At 43.3% G+C, this 19,033-nt stretch overlaps 1 long non-coding RNA gene across 1 annotated transcript; it reads right to left on the reverse strand.

Annotated features, from left to right (window-relative positions):
- Positions 1-300: 300 nt before the first annotated feature.
- Positions 301-17,529, reverse strand: LOC147579765 (uncharacterized). Its single transcript, XR_015252086.1, has 2 exons — positions 15,792-17,529; positions 301-2,536 (listed from the first exon to the last, which is right to left on the reverse strand). It is a non-coding gene; the product is annotated as an uncharacterized LOC147579765 (long non-coding RNA).
- Between the last annotated feature and the right edge of the window lie 1,504 nt (positions 17,530-19,033).

The following is a 19,033-nucleotide window of genomic DNA, read 5'->3' on the forward strand; positions in this document are numbered from 1 at the left end:
GCCCCTCCCCTGCTATGCTCTCTCAAAAAATGAATAAACGTTAAAAAAATTAAAACAAGCAAACAAACAAAAAAACCCAGAGGTTACCAACTGCACTGAGAAAAGGCTCACAGGACAGTTCCCATCAAGAGTATGGATTCTGGCACCAGACTGCAGGACTGGAAGCCGTTTCTACCATTCACTGGGTATGTAACCTTACGCAAGTAAGTGTGTTAGGTGGGGACATGGGGTTCTCCAGGGAAACAAAACCAATAGGATTTGATAGAGAGAGGGAGGGAGAGAGAAAGCGAGAGAGAGAGAGAGAGAGAGAGAGAGAGAGATTTATTTTAAGCAATCTGCTTATGTGATCGCGGTGGGTTAGCAAGTCCAAAATCTGATAGGGGAGGCTGGCAGGCTGCAGACACAGGAAAGAATGGCGGTTCAAGTTCAAAGACAGTCTGTTAGTGAATTAGGGAGAGCTGATGCTGCAGATGAAGTCCAAAGGCAGTCTGCTGGCGGAATTTCTTCTTGCTCTTGGAAAGGTCAGCCTTTTGTTCTATTCAAGCTTTCAGTTGATTGGATAAAGCCTCCCCAGCATCATGGAGGGCAATCTGCTTTACTCAAAGTCCACAGATTTAAATGTAAATCTCATCCAGAAACACCCTCATAGAAACATCCAGAATAATGTTTAACCAACTATGTGGGTTCTGTGGCCCAGCCACTTAGGCCAGTTGGCCCAACCAAATGGACACGTAAAAGTAACCATCATAGGAAGTTACTCAGTCTCTCGGTGCCTCAGTTCCCTCATCTGCAAAATGGGGATAATAAAGAAGCTATCCTATTGGATGAACCTGAAGACCCAGTGAAGAAAGGCCTGTGTTTAGAATAGTGTCTGCACGTAGCACTCTTGACTATTATTAATAATTAGTAGTAGTTACTATTTCCACAGGCTTCAGCCATATGCTTTGCTCTGATGAAAAAGCTAAGAAAATAGTTAAGCAGGGCCACCAAGAATAATGGGTGTTCAGCTGAGAATACCACTGACATGAAGAAAGTCTTTATACATTAGAATTCTTACAGTGTAGAAACTCCAGACTTGTATACCAGCCTTTTGAGACTGTATTGGCCACTCCTCCATTAGTGAGTGGCTATTTTTTTTCTCGTTGTTATTCCATGAATAAATTTTAATATATTCAATTTCCCCCATAAACTGTTTCTTTACTGCTCACATTAATGCAATATGGTGAAAACATTTGCATGACTAGAATCTTTTGCAATCTATTGGAGCATTTCTCCTGCTTCGCTTTTCCTTCATTTCTGGTAAGAAAATTCATTTTTGCTTCACATGGTTTTGAATTAGCTGTCACTTCTCAGGAATGCAACGTCAGCATAAATCAAAAAGCTGATGGAGAGTGGAATGATTAAGAATCTGGCTTGGGGTTAGCCAGAATTGGGTGCAAGCCTTTCCAAGCCCTCACTTCTTCACAAAGGACTATTGTGAGGGTTGAATGTGCAGTGCCCGGCACTCAAGAAGCACTAGGCAATTGGGAACTAGGATGGTTTTTTCCATTAGTAATTCTCTGTGTTGTGACAAGATCCCTCCGTGTGCTGGGGAGACCTAACATCCTGGGGCCTTGAATGACCATGTGGAAGAAATCACCTACCAACCAGGATTACCCCTGTTAATCTATTATACATGCAGGGAGTAAACTCCTATTATCATTAGTTTCCTGGGGTGCCTGGATGGCTGAGTCAGTTAGGTGTTTAACTTCAGCTCAGATCATGATCTCACTGTTCATGAATTTGAGCCCCTCGTCGGGCTCTGTGCTGACAGCTTAGAGCCTGGAGCCTGCTTTGGATTCTCTGTGTGTCTCTCTCTCTGCCCCACCCTCGCTTGTGCTCTGTCTCTCTCTGTCTCTCAAAAATGAGTAAACATTAAAACAAATTCATTTGGGGTTTCCTTATTATAGCACCTGGTTTGTTGGGCACTATGCATCACCTTAACCACTCTGGTCGGTTAATATTGCAAGAAGGCTGCCGCCATCCATGATGTTCTCTCCACCTTTGTGGCTGCAGAAGCCTTGAATTTCTGTAGAAAGTGTCTGCTATATAGCTTATTTACTCCCCGTATCTACTAGCCAATGACAGTGCCTCTCTTTTTATGGAAATGTCCTGCTTCCCCAGTTGGGCAATATTGTAGGTATTGATTTCAGGGTGCAAGAAATGTGATTTTTTAAATTTAATTTCTTTCTTGAGTTTCCATGCTACTGGCACAGCAGAATAGGAATTCTAGTTAATTTGAGGTTTTCCTAATTTCCTTAGGAGTTGTGTCTAAGTTCTGGGCTGTGGAGCTGAGCTTCTGGTCTTCACGACCATCGTCTGGTGAGGACATCTTCGTTTCTGCTTGGCATTTCATCGGTAGTTAAGTGTGTAGTTTTCTCTCATTCTTGATTGTAAGGCTTCCCGCCGTTGGTCCCAACCTCAGCATTTTCATGTTGCTTTCATGTGTGTGACGATAAAGAGGCTTGTGTGAGAGTCCACGTGTATGGAAAGCCATCTGGGGGCGCCTGGGTGGCGCAGTCGGTTAAGCGTCCGACTTCAGCCAGGTCACGATCTCGCGGTCCGTGAGTTCGAGCCCCGCGTCGGGCTCTGGGCTGGTGGCTCGGAGCCTGGAGCCTGTTTCCGATTCTGTGTCTCCCTCTCTCTCTGCCCCTCCCCCGTTCATGCTCTGTCTCTCTCTGTCCCAAAAATAAATACACGTTGAAAAAAAAAAAAAATTTAAAAAGAAAAAAAAAATAGGAAAGCCATCTGGGGGGCAATGGGTAGAAGAAGGGACTGAGCACACATAAAAAATCAGTTAATACTTTATAATATTTCAAAAATAGAATTCCACGACAAAAAGAAAGGCCCTTGAGGGCCAGAACTGTATCCTAACCATATCCTGGTACACATTCCAGCAAATCAAATTTACCTCATTGAATATTTGCTGCTGGCATTAAATGATAAAGGATAGCCAATGGGGCACAGAAGCAGAGGGAGGAAATATGCCCAGTCTTTTTGGAAACCAGTAACTTCTATGGAAAGCACTGTTACGGCCTGACTACGTGTCCCTCCTAGTCTAGTCACACTGGAATAACCAATCTCCTTGTTTTCCTCTTGCCAGAAACAACTAGACACACTCATAAAACATATGATACAGTTATTTCCAGACCCTGGACAGCAGGCCTATAATCCCTGAGAGAAGAGGAACAAAACAAGGGGGGAAAGTCTATCGGGGAGCTATAAACTGAAAGTTTCTCAGCATTCGCAATTATCTGGGAGACAATGATCTGAGTTCCATCTAGTCAAGGTGGAGAAAGCTCACTGACCACTCTCTTTGTTTTCTATGGCTACTGTAAAAAAGTGTTATGCATTGAGTGACTTCAAACAGCATAAATTCATTATCTTACAGTTCTGTAAGTCAGAAGTCTGATGCAGATCTCACTGGCATAAAATCAAAGTGTTGGCATGGTGCATTCCTCTCTGGAGGATCTAAGGAAGAATTCACATCTTTGCGTCTTTCACCTGCTTCAGCCCACCTGCTTTCCTTGATTCACGGCCCCCTTTTTCCACCTCCAAAGTCAACAACACTGAGCTGAATCCTCACACTCTCTCCCTCTCTAGTTCTGTCCTCTGCCTCCCTCTTCAGTGTTTAAAAACTGTTGGATAAGCCAAGACAATCTTCCCATTTTAAAGTCAGCTGGTTAGGAAACTTAATTCTGGCTGCTCCCTTAATTCCCCCCTTGTCATGTATCCTAATATATTCCCGGGTTCCAGGGATCAAGATGTGGACATTTCAGGAGGGCTTTATTCTGCTTACTGCAACCACCGAGGGACTTATTAGAGACCTCAGAAGTCATGCCATAGTACTAGAGATAAACTAGCTTTAAGGTAATGGATACTTTAGATCCAACCTAACAAAGCTATAAAATAAGTTCAAATGAATTAAGTTAATCTACAAGTAAATTAACACTTGCCAAAATAAATTCCAAACCTCTTTAAAGAAAGACAACACGATCCAGACACAAAATAGTGAGATGTTTATAATCACAATCAAAAGTTACTAGACATTCAAAGAAGCAGGAAGAGATGATTCATAACCAGAGGAAAAATAATCAATAGGAACAGACCCCGAAATGATAGCAATGATAGAATTATCAAACAAGGACTTTAAAATAGTTCTTATAAATACAGTCAAGAGGAAATGAAATGAGGTAAGAAATGCAAATGATATAAAAGATGAATAGAATTTCAGTGGAACCAAATGAAATGACAAATTCAGTGGATAAGTTTAATAAGGGATTGGACAGTGCAGAAGAAAAGATCAGTGAACTTGAAGAAATAATAAAAGAAACTAGACTGAAACACACAGAGGAAAAAAAATCTGAAAAAAAATAAAAATAACGTTAGTGACCTGCAGGGTAAGATCAATAGTGAAATGGGAGCCCTAGAAAAGGGGCAACAGAAAATCTACTGGAAGAAATAATGGCCAAAAGTTACTCAAATTTAATAAGTAGAAACATAGGTCAAAGGGGGTCAATAAATACTAAGCAGAAAAAATACAAATAAAAGCACATCACGGGGCGCCTGGGTGACTCAGTCGGTTAAGGGTCCAGCTTCGGCTCAGGTCGTGATCTCGCGGTCCGTGAATTCGAGCTCCGCGTCGGGCTCCGTGCTGACAGCTCAGAACCTAGAACCTGCTTCGGATTCTGTGTCTCCCTCTTTCTCCGCCCCTCCCCTGCCCACACTGTCTCTCTCTGTGTCTCAAAAATAAATAAATGTTAAAAAACAATTTTTTTTAAAAAGCACATCACAACACATCACAATCAAGTTGCTGAAAACCAGTGATGAAAATGTTCTTAAAAGAAGCCAGAGAAAGACACATTATAAACAGGGCTCAAGGACAAGAATATCCACAGACTTCTTGTCAGGAACAATGCAAGCCAGAAGACAATGAAAATGCATGGTCACAGTGCTGGAAGGAAAAAAAGGTCAAAGTAGAATTCTATATCTAGAAAAACTAACCTACAAAAATGAAAGCAAACAAAGTCTTTTCCTCTAGGAGACCTATACCATAAGAGATGTTAAGGTAAGCTTTTCAGGCAGAGGAAAGTGATACCAGTTCGAATCTGGATCTGTACAAAGGAATGAACATTGGAAGTGGACAATGTGTGTATAAAGAGAAAATATATGTTTGGCAACAGTTGCATAAGGGACCCAAAGAGTGAAATGGAAGTATATTATTGTAAGATTCTTGGGTTGTACAGTGCAAGATATATCACGATTCGAAAGTAGACCGTGATGTTAAAGCTGCATATTGTGAACTCTATACCCTACTCCACCGGAAAATAAAGCAGGTAGATATTGATAATAAGCCAGTAGAGAGAAAAATACTCAATCCAACAGAAAGCAAATGAAAGACAGGGTGTGTGTGGAAATAATAGATAACCAAGTAAAAAACAAAATAGCAAGATGGTAAACTTAAATCCAACCATATCAGTAACTACATTAAATGGAAACATTTTAATTAAAAGTCAGAGATTGTCAGGCTGGATAAGAAAGCAAGACCCAATTAAACATTGCCCACAAGAGATCTAATTTACATATAACAAAGATTAACAGAAAGGAATGGAAAAAGATATAGTATGCAAATAATAACAAGAAATCTGAAGTGGCTATATTAATATCAGACAAGGTGAACTTAAGGATAAAGAATACAACCAAAGAAAGAGAGGGACAATTCACAATGATAAAAGATCAATTCAATAAGACAGCATAACAGTACTAAATGTTTATTCACAGAGCTTCAAAATACGCAGAACAAAACTGAAAGACCTGAGAAAATATTTTAAAATCCACAGTTATGAGTGATTTTGAAAATAAACATAGTGTGGTTTTCTTTTTCAACAATTGGTGATGGGGAAACTGGATGGCCATATGCAAAAGAATGAAGTTGAACCTGATACCACATACAAAAATTAACTCAAAATGGATCAAAGACCTCCCAAAAAAATCAAAGACCTAAATATAAGAGTTAAAACTATAGAACTTTGAAGAATGCACAGAGACATGACATAAAATAGGCAATGATTTTATGGATATGACACCTAAAGCATAGGTGACCAAAGACAAAATAAAGAGGTCTACATCAAAATTTAAAACTTCTGTACATAGAAGGATACTATCAACAGAGCAAAAAGGCAACATATGAGGGGCACCTGGGTGGCTCAGTCGGTTGAGCGTCTGGCTTCAGCTCACGTCATGATCTTGTGGTTTGTGGGTTTGAGCTCTGCATTGGGTTCTGTGCTGACAGCTCAGAGCCTGGAGCTTGTTTCAGATTCTGTGTCTCCCTGTCTCTCTGCCCCTCCCCTGCTCATGCTCTGTCTCTCTCTGTCTCTCAAAAAAAAAAAATATTTTAGGGGCGCCTGGGTGGCGCAGTCGGTTAAGCGTCCGACTTCAGCCAGGTCACGATCTCGCGGTCCGTGAGTTCGAGCCCCACGTCAGGCTCTGGGCTGACGGCTCAGAGCCTGGAGCCTGTTTCTGATTCTGTGTCTCCCTCTCTCTCTGCCCCTCCCCCGTTCATGCTCTGTCTCTCTCTGTCCCAAAAATAAATAAACGTTGAAAAAAAAATTTTTTTTTTTAAATAAATAAATAAATATTTTAAAAAATGATAAAAAATAAAGGCAACATATGAAATGGGAGAAAATACTTGTAAATTATATATCTGATAAGGGGTTGATAACCACGATATATAAAGAACTCTTACAACTCAACAGTAAAAAAAACCCAACAACCTGATTAAAAATGAGCAAAGAGGGGCCTGGGTGACTCAGTCGGTTGAGCGTCCAACTTCAGGTCAGGTCATGAACTCGTGATTTGTGGGTTCGAGCCCCGCATCGGGCTCTGTGCTGACAGCTCAGAGCCTGGAGCCTGCTTTGGATTCGGTGTCACCCTCTCTCTCTACCCCTCCCCTGCTCACGCTCTGTCTCTCTCTCCTTCAAAGATAAACATTAAAAAAAGTAAAAAACGGAAAATAACCAATGTTGGTGAAGATGTGGACACACTGAAACCACTCTGCATTGCTGGTGGCAATGTTAAATAGTCCAACTGCTGTGGAAAACAATATGATGGCTCCTCCAGTAATTAAACATAGAATTACCCTATGACCCAGCCAGCAATGTCATTGCGGGGTACACACACACAAGAATGGAAAGCAGGGACTTGAACAGATATTTGTACACCCATGTTCATAGGAACGCTATTCACAATAGCTGAAACGTAGAAGCAGTCTAAGTGTCCATCTCTAGATATGGGTAAACAGAATGTAGTCAGCATGGTACATAGAATATTATCGAGCCTTAAGAAAGAGAGAAAGTCTGACAGGTGCTACAACATGAACAGACCTTGAAGATATCCCACTAAGTGACATAAAGCCAGTGGCAAAAATACAAATACTCTGCGACCCCTCTAACGTGAGGTCCCTAGACTAATCAAATTCGTAGAAGCGGAATGTAGAATGGTGGTGTTCAGGGTGGGAGGGGGGGAGGGGGTAGGGTGGATGGGAAGTTGCTATTTAATGGGTAGAAAGTTTCAGTTTGGGAAGATGAAAAGCTCTGGAGAGGGAGTGGGTGCCGGTTGCACAACATGGTGAATCTACTAATGTCCAGGGGAGTGTATGCTTTCCAATGTTTAAGATGGTAAATTGTTTACTGTGTATATTACTACAATAAACAAAGAGGAAGGGGGGGAGGGGAGAGTTAAAAGGTTTGAAAAGAGAACCTCCATATGTTTTTGACTTTTTTCTTTCTTTCCTTCCTCCCTTCCTCCCTTCCTTCCTCCTTTCCTTCTTCCTTCCTTCCTTCCTTCCTTCCTTCCTTCCTTCCTTCCTTCCTTCCTTCCTCCTTCCTTCCTTCCTTCCTTCCTTCCTTCCTTCCTTCCTTCCTTCCTTCCTTCCTTCCTTCCTTCCTTCCTCCTTTCCTCCTTCCTTTTCCTGTTTTTCCACATCAGAGGGAAATTCATATATTGCAGTCTGGCCCGGGTCCCCCAACTCTGCTCTAAGAGAACTTCCGTGTGCTAGAAATCTTCGGCCAAGGGGGCCTGTGGGTCTGTCGGTATGCTGGCGTGTGAATGTGTTTTTTTCTTACTTCCCAGTTTCATTTAGGGGACGGCACCTCACCAAGTGCTTAAACAGGAAGGAGAAATTACCGACATTGTTATTTTCTTTTACAACAGCTTCAAGAGTCATGCTAAAGCTACCATTATCCTTTTCCCCATTGGATTCTGAGGAGAGGGGACCTTTGGCTGGTTCTGCGGCTGCAGACAGAGCCCCAGGCCTCCTGGTCCTTACAGGCTCTTTCAGTTATATGTAACCTGTCCTAAGGGGCGCCTGAGTGGCTCGGTCTGTTAAGCGTTGGGCTTCGGCTCAGGTCATGATCTCACGGTTGGTGGGTTCCAGCCCCGCGTCACACTCTGTGCTGACAGCTCGGAGCCTGGAGCCTGCTTCAAATTCGGTGTCTCCCTCTCTCTCTGCCCCTCTGCCGCTCACGCTCTGTCTCTCTCTCTCTCAAAAATAAATAAACACTAAAAAAAAAAAAAAAAAAAGTAACCTGTCCTCCAGGGACCCTCTGTTTATCCATGGTTGCTCAAGTGAATTCAAGTGTTAGGCCAAATCCCAGACCTGGACACAGGCTTCCTTTCTGAATGACTGAATAAATGATTATTTTACCCAATAATTAATAGCCCCATGGATAGTTCATTCAACTTGGTAACAGTTCAAATCTGATGCCAAAGTGGTGCCTTTACATAGAGCAACAGAACTCTGGCATTGACATAATAAAATGGGAATAACAATAATAATGATATTGGCTAATATTTGGGGTACTATTCACGTACTGATTTACTTAATCCTCCACAATAAGGCAGGTTTTATGACTATTCCCATTTCACAGATGAGAAACCTCAGGCACGGAGTGGGGAGGTCCCTTTCACTGTTACGCGCTCATCCCTAAACTTGAATTCCTTTCTCATGACACCCACTTTCACCAGGGAATGTCCCACTGGGAGTCAGACTAGTGTGAGGCTTGCTCTGCATTGCTGTCCTATTCAAGTTATTTTGCTAGGAAGCCATGGGAAACCGCCTCAAATTTGCTGAGGTAAGCATGGGAACTTGTTGGTGACCATGGGGTATAGCCAGTTGCAGGCACAGCTGTATCCAGGTGACCAAATGGTGGTTAATCTGTCTGTCTGTCTTTCTCTCACACACATGCACACACACGCTTTTTTGCACCTCTAGAGTCTGCTTACCTCTCTGCTGACAAAGTTAAAATGTCTAGCATCAAACCTACATCCAAAAGTTTAAATTCTGGTAGGAAGACAGAGCTTTTCCCCACCTTAGTAGTCCCAGCATGAATCCTGAATTTTGCAGTTGTGTCTCATAAGCCTATCTTGAGTCACCCAATATACCTAAACCAATCACTGTGGTCAAGTGGAAGGAAACCCTGCATTGTCCTGACCCGAGCCAATTGTTCATCTTCGTGTCTGGGGGTTAGCGAGGGGCTTGGCTCAACTGTGTGAACCCAGGGTGGAAAAAATGCCAACTTAGATGCTATTATCCAAAGAAGGAGGGTGTGCGTGCGTGCAGGGCCGACCGATGTAACATTCGCTATTGAGGCCAGTAAATCAGTCAACGGTAGATAGACCCTGAATATCATCTGATTTCAAGCTGGAGTGCAGGGAATCTCCATTTTATTGGATTGGATATCCAGCATCCTGTGTTTTCCCTACAAAGCTTGCTGACCAAAGTTCTCCTAAAGATTCTAACAGCTTTGAATTCATGACTCATGGATCACCTAAGACACCGAGTCACTGCCATATTTTTACTTTCATTTTGATATTCATTCAACAGATACAGACGGAGCCCTAACTATACGTGGGGATCTTAAAACACAGAAGTGAATCAGCGTCAGGGCCCTCGCTTAACATTTCGGCCAGAGGCTTATGTCCGTTGCCATTTACTGTGGGTTTGCTTGACTTTGTAAATCACATGAAGCTTTTGCATTTAATGTTGGATTTTCCTATAACACCATGGACAGAATTTTAAGTAGTAGCAGGTAGTCAATACATGCTTGCTGATTGATTATATGACAGTGAAGATCCATCCTTCTGTATGTATTATTTCTTCTCTGTTGTTTATCTGCCCCTAGACCAACCAGGTCACGAGTGATGGAAACCTCAGCGATTTTTCAGGGGACAGTGATGTAATGCTATTCCCTATAGGTGGTGAAAGTGGAAATTACTTGCTGTGGGAACCCCACGTTTATTAAGCATTTGTGTGGTGGTAAACGTGTGTGGGAACAGGAAGTCTCACAACTGTCTTCCTTCCCTTTCTGTATTTTTGCTAACTTTGATCTGGAATTTTAATCTTATTGGGTGACGTTATTTCTGGGGAGGGGTTCAAAGACTTTCCAGGATCTCTGCCTTTTTGAACATTAGCTTCTTTGTGGTGTGTTTTTTCCTAATTATTCCAAGTATAGTACAATGACCATGAAAGCAGGAAAAAAACATTTTATGTTCTTGAATTTGATTGCATATACACAGCTTCCATCTAGTACCTCTCTGGTTCTCAGGTTCATTTCAATGTCATTTTCTTTTTTTTTTTTTTTTCATATATGAAATTTATTGTCAAATTGGTTTCCATACAACACCCAGTGCTCATCCCAAAAGGTGCCCTCCTCAATACCCATCACCCACCCACCCCTCCCTCCCACCCCCCATCAACCCTCAGTTTGTTCTCAGTTTTTAACAGTCTCTTATGCTTTGGCTCTCTCCCACTCTAACCTCTTTTTTTTTTTTTTTTCTTTTTTCCTCCCCCTCCCCCATGGGTTCCTGTTAAGTTTCTCAGGATCCACATAAGAGTGAAACCATATGGTATCTGTCTTTCTCTGTATGGCTTATTTCACTTAGCATAACACTCTCCAGTTCCATCCACGTTGCTACAAAAGGCCATATTTCATTTTTTCTCATTGCCACTTAGTACTCCATTGTGTATATAAACCACAATTTCTTTATCCATTCATCAGTTGATGGACATTTAGGCTCTTTCCATAATTTGGCTATTGTTGAGAGTGCTGCTATGAACATTGGGGTACAAGTGCCCCTCTGCATCAGTACTCCTGTATCCCTTGGGTAAATTCCTAGCAGTGCTATTGCTGGGTCATAGGGTAGGTCGGTCTATTTTTAATTTTCTGAGGAACCTCCACACTGCTTTCCAGAGCGGCTGTACCAGTTTGCATTCCCACCAACAGTGCAAGAGGGTTCCCGTTTCTCCACATCCTCTCCAGCATCTATAGTCTCCTGATTTGTTCATTTTGGCCACTCTGACTGGCGTGAGGTGACACCTGAGTGTGGTTTTGATTTGTATTTCCCTGATAAGGAGCGACGCTGAACATCTTTTCATGTGCCTGTTGGCCATCCGGATGTCTTCTTTAGAGAAGTGTCTATTCATGTTTTCTGCCCATTTCTTCACTGGGTTATTTGTTTTTCGGGTGTGGAGTTTGGTGAGCTCTTTATAGATTTTGGATACTAGCCCTTTGTCTGATATGTCATTTGCAAATATCTTTTCCCATTCCGTTGGTTGCCTTTTAGTTTTGTTGGTTGTTTCCTTTGCTGTGTAGAAGCTTTTTATCTTCATAAGGTCCCCGTAATTCATTTTTGCTTTTAATTCCCTTGCCTTTGGGGATGTGTCGAGTAAGAGATTGCTACGGCTGAGGTCAGGGAGGTCTTTTCCTGCTTTCTCCTCTAGGGTTTTGATGGTTTCCTGTCTCACATTCAGGTCCTTTATCCATTTTGAGTTTATTTTTGTGAATGGTGTGAGAAGGTGGTCTAGTTTCAACCTTCTGCATGTTGCTGTCCAGTTCTCCCAGCACCATTTGTTAAAGAGACTGTCTTTTTTCCATTGGATGTTCTTTCCTGCTTTGTCAAAGATGAGTTGGCCATACATTTGTGGGTCTAGTTCTGGGGTTTCTATTCTATTCCATTGGTCTATGTGTCTGTTTTTGTGCCATCAATGTCATTTTCAAGGTGCCTGCCAAAATTATAGTCATTCCAATCCAAGTTAATATACATTTAGGAAGTAAGTTGGTTCATTTTGATTTAAACACAGGACTTCAATATCCATGTTTACACGACTCAACACTTCTAGTATAGCTATTGGAGAGTTAGGCTACTGCACGTTATTTAATATATTTATTAATTCATTTATCAAGTATTTACTGAACACCTATCATACATGAAGGTGGTCAAAGGTACAAACTTCCAGGTATAATATAAAATAAGCAAGTCTTGGGTTGTAATGTACAGCCTGGTGATGGCAATTAATTAATAACATGTATATTTGAAAGTTTCTCTGTTGCCTGAGTAGCACAGTCGGTTAAGCGTCCGACTCTTGATTTCAGTTCAGGTCCTGATCTCATGGGTTCCTGAGTTCAAGCCCCACATCGGCTCCAGGCTGATAGTGTGGGACATGCTTAGAATTCTCTCTCTCCCTCTCTCTCTCTGCTCCTCCCTGCTTGTGCTCTCTCTCTCTCTCTCTCAAAAATAAATAAATACACTTAAAAAAAAGTTTCTAAGAGAGTGGATCTCAGAAGTTCTTACTGTAAGAAAAAAAATGTCATTACGTGTGTCATTATGTGTGGGACAGATGTTAACTAGACTTCTTGTGGTGATCATTTGGCAAAATATACATACCTGTCAAATCATTACGTTGTGCATCTGAAACTAATATAATGTTATATGTCAATTATATCTCAAAATAAAGAAATATATTCATTAATTAATAGGGTCATATGTCACGTTCTATGAAGAAACGTAAAGCAGGGTGTGGGGCAGAGTCGGGGGAGGGCTTTTAGATTGGCCAGCGCATCAGTCAGCGGGGGCTGCTGTAACAAAGTATCACAGACTAGGGGGCTTAAACCACACAAATGTACTTTCTCATAGTTCTAGAGGTTGGAAGTCCAAGATCAAGGTATAGGCAGGTTTGGTTTCTTCTGAAGCCTCCCTTTGGAGGACAGATGGCCGTCTCCTTGCTCTGTGTTCACTTGGTTTCCTCCCTGCACGTGCATGTAGGGTGTCTCGGTCTGTGCCAATCTCCTGTTCTTCTAAGGACACCAGTCATGTTGGATTAGTGTCACCCTTACAAACCCATGTTAACTTCATCACATTTTTAAAGGCATTGTCACCAAATAAAGTCACATGCTGAGATATTGAGAGAGAGAGAGCTTCAACACATGAGTTTTGGGAGGACACAACTCAGCCCAGAGCAGGGGCCTCAGGGAAGACCTCTCTGAGAAGAGGAGACATCTGAACAGAGACCTGAATGAGGAACAAGTCATAGCTGTTGGGTGAGCCTTCCTGGGGGGACAGCGCCTCTGGCAGGGGGGACAGTGAGTGCACAGGTTCGAGGCTGGAATGTCAAGGCAGGGATGATGGCCAGAGCTCAGTGAGGGAGCACAAGTTTGTCACAGGTTCAGGCAGAGGCCAGCTCATGAGGAACCTTGGAGGCGAGGCGAGAACTTAATTTTTTTCTTTTCTTCTCACTGTCATAGGAAGTCATAGGAGCATTTTGAGCAAGTCGGAGGCATAATCTCACATATGTTTTTAAAGGATTATTTTAAAATTCACAACAGATTTTCCGTAGACTCCCAAGAATTCAGTGGGAAAGATTATACTAATCATGAAACCCAGCAAAGTTCTCAGAATAGTTAAGATGCAGACCCCAGACGTTACTCTCCACTGATTTTTTTTTTTTTTTTTTTTTTTAGCAATTCCTTCTCTCAAGGGTTAAGGTATCAGCTAAGAATTGTTTGGAATACTGGATTACTGCCAAGACTTCTACTGCTACATTCACTGATGCTGAATTTATAACAAGGGAAATATCTGGCTCGATTTGTATATATGAAAGAATACCCTTTTCTTGAAGAAAAACGTGGGTTAAGATGATCTGGTCTGTATTTATTCATAAGGAGTGATGTTAAATTGACATCACTTGGGACAGCCCGAGTCAGGGGAAACTCTGAGGTGTCCCTTCCCTGTTTGACAAAGGTACAAGAGAGCGAATAGCAATTACTTTGGAAGTTTTGAGCAACTTGTTGCCCCAAAATAAGGGACGTCCACAAAGCACTTCCTACGCACCATACATACGCAGACCTTCTCCTGAATTAATCAGACTGGGCATTCTCAAGCCCCACGTACAGGGGCCAGGACACTGGATTATACTACAAACCATCAAGGTGTTTCTTTTTTTTTATTTTTTTAAAATTTTTTTTTTCAACGTTTTTTATTTATTTTTGGGACAGAGAGAGACAGAGCATGAATGGGGGAGGGGCAGAGAGAGAGGGAGACACAGAATCGGAAACAGGCTCCAGGCTCCGAGCCATCAGCCCAGAGCCTGACGCGGGGCTCGAACTCACGGACCGCGAGATCGTGACCTGGCTGAAGTCGGACGCTTAACCGACTGCGCCACCCAGGCGCCCCTCAAGGTGTTTCTTAAGGTGCTTAAAATGGCCACATCCATTTTTATAGCGCATTTATGTTGTACTCAGATGCAAGCCCAATACTCAGTAGAAAACATATCCATTGAATAGATTAGTAGCCATTTTCATGGGAACTTGTAAACACCAAGCATCAATCTTCACTCTATCTCCGCTGAACTTTGTGACTGAGGGCTGCCTTCCAGGATCCGTAAAAAGTTTCCTCATGTGAAAGAGTATAAAGATATCACACACACACACATACACACACACACTCACACAGAAACTTCCTACTGAAAGAACCTAATTAGAGTTAGTAAAATTTTAGCTGAGGTCAGTTACATTTCAAAAATAACACTCGATCACTTTTTCAGTCTTTCTTCTCTTTGAAACTCAGTATCTGTTTTATGAAGGGGGGCATGGTAAGTATGACCTAAGCATGAACAAAGGTAACCTGTCTATGCCGTGAAAATCATTAGAGATCATTGGAAACAACTTTAATACGAATATGAAACCTTCCCTCACCGCCTTCCGCCCCCAGGGACAGAAAACGGACTAACCTGTTCTGGCCAAATAATGAGAATCATATATGTGTGAATAAAGTCCTTAGTCCTTGGATTCCTGTATCTAAAGCGTGTTTGAACATTCCCCTAAAGACTGTCTTCAGACACCTGAAGAAACCAAATGCACAAAGGACCACAATACCTTTTCCACGGTCTTGGTACCAAAGGATAGAACGCAGAGCATAAGCCAGCAGGCTTCGGTCAAGTTCTCAGTCAAGGATTTGGAGGCGATCCTCGATGGCTGACTTAGAAGGACGGTTGCAGCAGTAATGTTGCTTCATTTGCTTTAATAAGCAGAGTTCGAGATTATTTATGATAACACAATCAGTGGAATGTGTCCGGTGCATTCCGAAAACGCGAAGCCTCACTTTTGAGTCTGGCTATTAAGTCCTTGCTGTGAAAGGGTGGCAAGTGTTATTAAATTGTTAGATTAGCAAGGTTCTGCTGCATTTTCACTTTAAGCCAGAGTGCTTTCACAGCTGAGCTATAATGCTCTGAAAATGCCTACATAACAAGATCCAGACCTGGAGCTGAATCCCAAATGGTAGACGGCCAACGGCATTTATATACTATTACCTTGCTGAAGCCATAAAAAGTCAGCGCATCTGAAAAGACACTGCGCCTAAATCCAAAGACATAGAGGAAGCCAACGCAGGAAATAGGGGCTCTTTCCATAATAACATACCTTTACAGGGCGGGAAGGCACTTCCATTTTCTAGAGAATACCGGCATGAACTCCAATCCCTTCTTAAGAAGGCAAGTAGAAAGAATGAGCCTAAATTATCCTATTGATGACTAAATGTTACATTTAGCTCCCTGGCGTCCATGGAACAGAATTTCAAGGAATCGCATGTAGCCTGCTGGCCAAGTGGACTTCTCGCATACTTGAGTAAACACGAGGTTTCCTAATAAGCTGCCTTTCTGAGAAATCTAAAGTATTAAGTGCTTAAGTTCCCGAAAACTTGAATTTATCAGGCAGGAAAAGGCATCAAATTATAAAACAATAGGGCTAGAAAGAAAACCCAAATGCACCTTACGGCAGATAGCTGAAGGAGTTTGAGAAATCACATTTCAGAAAACTACATCACAGTTGCCAGTTCAGGCTCTACTTTGCTAAGGTGCCCGGATCCACGAATAGGTTGAGTCTTGCACAAGCCCTATTTGCCTGGCTTGATTCAAAGTAGTCCATGACTTCCAGTCCTCGCGTGATTACTGCGGTTGACAGGCGTGACCCTGGCCTCTGGCTGGGAAACAAAGAACAACGAGACCTGGCCTTGGGCTTAGGGCGTCGGAAGTGAATGTGTGCACCTGCAGCAAAGGTGAGAAATGGTGGTGGGATTTTAGGGGTAGGTTTAACTATAACGTTAGGAAGAGTTTAGGGACTTGTGACCTAGGACAGAAAAGTAATTTTTTCCCTTTGCTTCGTTACTTGAGATAGCTTCTTAGGAGAGTTTAGGGCAGGGCCAGTGTGGCAGCCGCGTTCCTGAGTCACATTATCAAGAATGTGGCATCTAAAAAGATGAATGAGGGACGCCTGGGTGGCTCCGTCGGTTAAGGGCCCGACTCTTGATTTTGGCTCAGGTCATGATCTCATGGTTCGTGGGATTGTGCCCCACGTCAGGCTCTGTGTTGAGCGCGGAGGCTGCTTGGGGTTCTCTCTCTCTCTCCCTCTCTCTCTGCCTCACCCCCTTCTCTCTCTCTCTCTCTCTAAATAAATAAATAAACTTTTTAACAAAATAAAAAGAGGAATGAAATCTATCAGTAACTGCCTGGGCAGCATCCAAAGTGACTTAGGGGGAAGCTACTACTGTTTCCTAGGCGGATGAATGGTGATGTTTCATTGGCTATCTTTGCAAACTTTGAGATGCTAAAATGAAATGAAACCTTTGCCCATGACCCGAAGCCACAGTCATTGTTTGCATAATATGTACAAGCTCCAAGAATTCTTTGGATGCTAATGGTTCCGTTATTTCACAAACTGACATTTTAGTACATTGACGTCCTTGAGTGTATTGCCTAGAAATGTTTTAAAATGAGGAAAGCCTGAAAAAAATAGAATGAATGTCATATCGTAAAGAGAATAAATAAAAATAAGTTTCTGGCTGGGTATCTGTTATCACATCACCAAGGAATGACTGGGTAGATTTTTCACTGTATTGGGCGACGTGTATAACTAACTTTAATGAGGGCTCCCTGACTTGCACAGGGTTTGCCTGGGAGTTAGGTCCTTGAGGGCTACCTCAGAGTGAATGACAATCGTCCCTCAAAAAAAGTGGAAGCTGGTAGAGTGTGTAGGCAGGGGCCATGACTGCCAATGGCCAATGGAGAAACGCACCATAGGTATTACCTTAGGTCAGTTCGCCCAGAAATGAACTTGGAGAGGCGTATTCAAGTGCGAGGAGCTGTTCCCTAGGGCAAATCAGTGTGTGGGGGTAGGGAAAGGTGGGAAGGACAGACAGGCAGGACAGAGAACAAGAAGAAGCCAAGCCAGGAGCCATTCAGACCAAGTCCCCGCCTTGGCCTGCCCCTGGGAGAGTCGTGGAATACAAGTTATGCCTCACACCTTGTCCTCACTCTGGGCCAAGAACTGGACTTTCACGGTGGGCACCAGTCAGTCATTGAGCAAGGCGCCCCCCCCCCCCCCCCCACCACCAAGGAAAGTGTAAGTTTCCGGGCACTTCTGAGTGGAGTCTTCTGAAGGGTCCCTCACGGGTGCCAGCTGCTGGAAGCAAACATATAAGCCAGGAACAGGGCATCTAAGAATGGAAAAAGGATTTTGAGGGGGGCAGGTGGAGCCCCAGCGCTGCTCACCACACGTACTAAAGCCTGTGGACGGGACAAGAAATCGATGTTTCAGAGATGAGCCCAAGGGTCTAAGGGAGACACCAAATTGCAGAAGCCGGTTTACAATTGAGCTGCTTCTCACCAGGGCAGCTCTGTTTCCAAACCATGGCTGGCAATTCCCCTGAGCGATGCTTGGAGGCCAGCGCCTCTAGGATCTGTGTCTGCTGAACTTGTCCGTCTTGGGTGGGGACGGGGGCGCTGTGTGTGGGACTGCTCCAAAGACTTCGAAGACCCGTCTGACCTGAAGCAGCTAGCAAGCTTCTTTCTTACTCCACCCGTGTCTGGCGGAACCCCCTTTCCCTTTGAGGACTGGAGGCACGGAGACGATTCTCATCAAAAAGACCACATGATCAAGGGGGTAGGTTCGGTGATGCAAAAAAAGTCAAGGTGTCACGAAGACGGTGGCTGACTAGGACTAGACGAGCCGTGGAAGGCTTTTCGGAGGTGACGAAATGTCCTTCTGGCCTTGAACGCCAGCAAAACTCAGGTGGCAGAGAGAAGGCAGGGCGTCCCGGCAGAGGGGGACACACTGGGCAAAGGCACAGACGTGCCCCCGACGTGCACTCTTACAGGGCAAGTTGCAGATGGGCTTAGCTGAGGTCAAGAGTCACAGGCCAGAAGGCTGACTGTTGGTCGCGCCCCGGGTCTGAAAACTGGGTCACGGTCTGAAGCCGTCTCCCCGTTCGTTTGCTTCAGCTTCTTTCTGATTCTCTGCCCAAGTCCCCGCTCAGACTTGCTTTCCATCAAGCTGTGTCGAGCACCGGACCATCCTCCTAATTAATACGTGCCAGGTTCCGCGAGCTGACAAGCTTTCAATACAAAGAAACAAACGATACGAGCCAGGACAAAAAGCAGAACAAAATAAAGACAGCAGGGGGTGTTTTGAGTGAACAGCATCACAGAACAGGCAAATTTCAGAGACTTTTTGGAACAGGGGAAACCTGATGTGTTAATTAGGAGTCTATTTCAGTAATAAGACTGCTCAGAGGAAGGCGATGAAAGAAATAGAAGGGGCCGCAGAGGGAACCGCTCGGGCAGAAAGGGAGTGACGGTGTAAGAGGGGAGGCAGCTCATTATTCTCTG

Source organism: Puma concolor, chromosome B3, assembly GCF_028749965.1.
Source record: "Puma concolor isolate L17-30 chromosome B3, mPumCon1.1.hap2, whole genome shotgun sequence".
Lineage (NCBI taxonomy): Eukaryota > Metazoa > Chordata > Mammalia > Carnivora > Felidae > Puma > Puma concolor.